Source organism: Chelonoidis abingdonii, chromosome 11 (genome assembly GCF_003597395.2).
Source record: "Chelonoidis abingdonii isolate Lonesome George chromosome 11, CheloAbing_2.0, whole genome shotgun sequence".
Taxonomy (NCBI): domain Eukaryota; kingdom Metazoa; phylum Chordata; order Testudines; family Testudinidae; genus Chelonoidis; species Chelonoidis abingdonii.
The window spans coordinates 62,965,541-62,971,100 of NC_133779.1; the positions used below are offsets into that span (position 1 = coordinate 62,965,541).

The 5,560-nt window shown below is 50.9% G+C and overlaps 1 pseudogene; it reads left to right on the plus strand.

Annotated features, from left to right (window-relative positions):
• Nucleotides 1–1,540: 1,540 nt before the first annotated feature.
• LOC116819092 (trypsin-like) lies at nt 1,541–5,223 on the plus strand (annotated as a pseudogene).
• Nucleotides 5,224–5,560: the final 337 nt, after the last annotated feature.

The following is a 5,560-nucleotide window of genomic DNA, read 5'->3' on the forward strand; positions in this document are numbered from 1 at the left end:
CACTTTATAAAAATATGTTTATAAGTGTGAATATGATGTAACTGGAATATGCTTTATGTGAAAGGTCTCTTATAAGGTATCATTACGAAGCTTATGATCTACTGAGTGTATTCATCCCATTTGTTTGCATGTATTATCTCTATGTCTGGAGTTAGGAGAATAAGATATAAACTTGTATTACTGATGTAAACATGTGAAATGGAACCCATTAAGGGTGCTTCAGAATCAATCATCTGTAAATGGCTCTGTTTACTTGCAAACCTTTAGGAGTAAGTGCTGGGCAGCCCTGGAATATTGGAGACTAGGGGTCTCACAGGACATGTAACCATGTCACCTGGTACTGGAATCCATCTGAAACCTGGTGCTTTTCCATTTAGAAGGAGGGGTGGGGACCCAGAGAGACAAAAGGTAAGGATTGGGCTCAGACTAGGAAGGAGTTTAGTCTGTGAAAGAAGCTTATTGGAACATCTCTGAGGGTGAGATTTACCTGTACTCAATTTCTTAATGTATTAGGCTTAGACTCACAGGTTTTGTTTTATTTTGCTTGGTAATTTACTTTGTTCTGTCTGTTGTTACTTGAAACCACTTAAATCCTACTTAATAACATCACTTTTGTTTATTAATTAACCCAGAGTAAGTGATTAATACCTGGGGGAGCAAACAACTGTTCATCTCTCTCTATCAGTGTTATAGAGGGCGAACAATTTGAGTTTACCCACCCTGTATAAGCTTTATATGGAGTAAAATGGATTTATTTGGGGTTTGGATTCCATTGGGAACTGGATGTCTGGGTGCTGGAGACAGGAGCACTTGCTGAACTGTTTTCAGTTAAGTCTGCAGCTTTGGGGGCATGGTTCAGACCCTAGGTCTGTGATGCAGCAGGCTGGTGTGTCTGGCTCAACAAGGCAGGGTTCTGGAGTCCCAAGCTGGCAGGGAAAATGGGCTCAAAGGTAGTCTCAGCACATCAGGTGACAGACCCAAGGGGTTCTCTGTGACTGAACCCATCACAGTGAGTGTTCCATTAAACCCAACTCTGTTTCACAAACAGTTTCTGTTTTGATCAGTTGGCATTTTCCAACAACAAAAGTTGAATTGGAAAATTCCTGAACAGCTCTACCCAGGAGCACTGAGTCTCAGTCCAGCACATTAATAAAAAAGCCCATTCATTCATTCCCATGGAAGCCCCCTATTCGGAGGCCTTATGCAGGCTGCCGAGCCTTGGGCTGGTGGAGTTGACATGCCCAATGCCTATTTATCACTTCCAGCCCAAGTTAAAAGTTGAGTTGCACTAGGCAAATTTCACCCAAATGGCATAGGAAGCAGGTCCTGTCCTGAACTAATTTTGGCCCCAGTTCCCTCCTCTGCAGCAAACCCCTCCCCAAGGGAATGCAGCAGGTGGAACAGACAGTTATTTACCTGGGGAGACAGATGTGGTTTTGTTTCTAAATTCAGTCCCTAATCACTGACAGCTGTTGAATCACGTGGACAGTTCATCTTGTATAAACCTACACCATTCTTGTGCCCAGCTCAGTCTGGCACCATGGAAATCACCTTGTTCGCTCTTCTGCTGAGTGCCACAGGTAACGGCTCTCCGTATTGGCCTCTCCTTTCTCTTGTTCTAACTCCCCCAGGCTAATCTCCATCCATCCTCTTTGCCTGCAGCAGCCTCACAGCTGGAGGATGATGATAAGATAATAGGTGGCTATGAGTGCTCGCCCCATTCCCAGCCCTGGCAGGTCTATTTCACATATGGCTCAGACTACCGCTGGTGTGGGGGGTCACTCATCAATGAGTGGTGGATCATCTCAGCAGCTCATTGCTACAAAAGGTCAGTAGACTGGTGCATCAGTAGAGCAGTTTGGGAGGATTCATCCCCGTCCTAGCACAAGGCACAGGCCCCTTTGGGTAGGAAGCAAGTTATTAGTGGGACCCAGGCCTTGTGGGTGTTATGTGGGAGCCTAAGTTGTATTTCCCAAGCAACTGAATTATGGGAAACACTGTGGTGGAATTGCAAAAAGGCTAATATAATTCTAGGGCGTATTAGCAGGAGTGTTGCATGTCACACAAAGGAACCAGGGAGGCCTCAGCTGATGTCGTGGGCCCAAAGCTGGGTGCCGCACTTTAGGAAAGATGTGAACAAGCTGGAGAGAGTCCAGAGGATCAAAGGACGTCTGAGGAGAGGCTAGAACAACTGGGCATGTTTAGATATGAGAAAAGAAGCCTAAGGGAGGCACCTGATAACAAAAAGGGGTGTTATAAAGAAGCCAGTGATCAGTTGTTCTCCCTGTCCACTGAAGGTAGGACAAGAAGCAATGGGTGTAATCAGCAGCAAGGCAGATTTATCTTAGATATTATGAAAACCTTCTAACTCTCGGGGTAGTTAGGCACTGGAACAGACTCCAAGGGAGGGTGTGGGGTCTCCATCAATGGAGGGTTTAAGGACAGCCTGAACAAACACAAGTCAGGGCTGGTTTCGGGTTACTTGATCTTGCCTCAGTGCAAGAGGCTGGATGTGATGACTTCTCGAGGTCTCTCCCAGCCCAGCATTTCTATGACTCTGTGGCTGTTCCCTGCAGGCCCAGCACCCTGGTGGCTCATCTCGGGGAGCATGACACCAGTGCAGATGAGGGCACTGAGTAGCTTATCCAGGTGGCCAAAGCCATCCAGTTCCCCCAGTACAACCAATACAACACGGATAATGACATCATGCTGGTGAAGCTAGCCCAACCGGCCCAGTTCAGTGCCTACGTGCAGCCCATCCCCATCTCCAGGAGCTGCCCTGTGGCAGGGACGGAGTGCCTGGTCTCTGGCTGGGGGAACATCCTCACATCTGGGGGTAAGTTATAGTGGAGACAACTTCAACTCAGGGAGTATCTGCAAGGGGGAAGGGGTCATCAGCAATAATCCTGACTTACACCAACTCCAGTGGGGTTACTCCTGATTTACACCAGCATGGGTGATGGGGAATCAGGCCCCATATGATGGGTGCTTCCCTGCATTGAATAGTCCGTGGCATTAGATCCCCATTCTCTCTCCTCCCCAGTTCAGTACCCGGATGTCCTACAATGTCTGAATGTGCCCATCCTCTCTGACTCTGCCTGCCGTGCCGCCTACCCTGGTCGCATCACCAAGAACATGTTCTGTGCTGGCTACATAGAGGGGGGCAAGGACTCTTGCCAGGTATGGAGGGAGCAGCTGGTTCAGTTTGTGGCATGTGGGGAGGTTGCCTTTCATTCAGCTGCCCTGGGGTTCAAAGCAAATGCTGTTTCCTTAGTACATGGCAAGCAATCACTGTGCTTGGGTTTTGCAAGTACAAGGACAATGAGCTCTAGACATGTGTCCTGAGGATGTCAGGATTGGGTGATCATGATGTCATTGGCATCATTATAGGGTGCACTTGCATGTTTCTGGAATATTTCCTCTCAGTGGAGCCAGGAGTCTCTGTGTGCGTGTGTACACGAGTGATAAAGTGTTCGTGTGTGGAGAGGCATATGGGCAGGTTTGTGCAGAGAGGTGTATATGTCAAGGGGTTTGTACACATGACTATTTACAGAAGGCGGTGTGTGTAAGTGTGCGTGCACAGGGGTGTCTGTGTGCTAGAATACATATGTGTATTCCTAGCGCCTGCAGAAGGGGGTGTTAGTCCATGCACAGGGATGTGTATGTGCATGAATATGCACAGGAGGTTATGTCCGTTCCAAAGAGGACATCTCACCCCAGCTTGCAGCTCTGCAGGAGAGGTCACGATCACTTGCTAGACAATAAATCCACATCAACAGTAATGTCAGACCTACCGTTTCTAGGCAAAGCAAGCCCTGAAATTCTGCTCCAGGCCAGGGCTAGGCACCAAAGAACTCCGATGAACCCCCTAATGTACACAACCCCTGGGCTGTGCACGGGACCCTGTGCCTTGGGCAAGTTGATTCAGTCTCTTGAGTTGCTTTGACCTTGTCGATTCCTGTGACGTGGTCTGGCACTTCCCACCCTAGCACTTTGCTGGTTTTCGGATGTGTAAGGGAGAAGGATGTGGGACCTGGGCTGGGCCGGTCTTCTGTCTGTTACCAACATCCCCTGGATCTGGGCTGACAGCCACGTCCAGCCCTAGGTGGTGACTCCTAGTCGCTTGGGCACAGTTCTCTTGCCAGATTCTAATGAGGTGGTGGTGGGGGGGAAACGTTTTGATCTGAGGTCACATTGGGGTTGCAAAGCTGTGTAGGGAAGGCTGTGCCTCCTCAAACAGCCTGGCCCCTGCCCCCATCCGCCCCTCCCACTTCCCGCCCCTGACCCAGCCAACCCCCCCTGCTCTTTGTCCCCTATCTGCCCCCTGGGACCCAACCCTTTATCCAACNTTTTGGCCTGAGGGCCACACTGGGGTTGCAAAACTATAGGGAGGGTTGGGTAGGGAAGGCTGTGCCTCCCCAAACAGCCTGGCATCCACCCCATCCCCGACTGCCCCCCTCAGAACACTTGACCCATCCAAACCCCTCTGCTCCTTGTCCTCTGACTGCCCCCTCCCAGGACCTCACCCCTATCCAAACACCCTCCTCCCAGTCCCCTGACTGCCCTGACTCCTATCCACACCCCCACCCCTGACAGGCCCCCCGGGACTCCCAGGCTTATCCAACCCCCCCGTTCCCTGACCACCCCCCAGAACCTCCACCCCTCCAACCCTCCATCCACACCCCCACCCCTGACAGGCCCCCTGGGGCTCCCACGCTTATCCAACCCCCACCCCGTTCTCCATCTCTGTCCCCTGACCACCTCTCCCTCAACCCCCCAGTGCTGGCCCCCCTTACCATGCCACTTAGAGCAGCATGTCTGGCAGCCGCGCTGACTGGCAGGAGCCAGACATGCTGCCGCACCGCTCTCCGGGATCGTGTAATTCCGCCACCCAGAGCACTGCCTGCATGGCAGCATGGCAGGGGGGACAGCAGGGGAGGAGCCGGTGGTAGCCTTCCCAGCCAGGAGCTCAGGGGCTGGGCAGGATGGTCCCACGGGCTGGATGTGGCCCATGGGCCATAGTTTGCCCACCTCTGTTCTAATGCCATGCCTGCACAACTCTGTTTCCTGCAGGGAGACTCTGGTGGACCAGTGGTCTATAATGGAGAGCTGATGGGGGTGGTGTCCTGGGGCATAGGGTGTGCCCAGAAGAACTATCCTGGTGTCTATACCACAGTGTGTAACTACGTATCCTGGATTGAGGAGGTCATTGCCAACAACTGACATGTGCTCCCCATCCCGCTTTGCCTGCTGCCTGGATAAAAGTGATTGAAACCTTCTCAGTAAAACAGGGGGGCTGCCATGACACCAAGAAACCCAGTAGGGAAGACTCAAGAGGCTTATGAGAGGAGCATCAAATGTGGCTATGAAATCTCAGCTCATCAATAAAACTCAGTTCCTACATCCTGCTGAATTCTTGGCATTTTTAGCTCAAATCAGCACTTGCATTCCACACTGGTATTGTTATAATTAGATGACTATTATGGTAGCAAGCGGATGCCTTAGGAGGCCCCTGCTGGGCTTGGTGTTGCACAGACACATCCAGCCAAAACTGACAAAG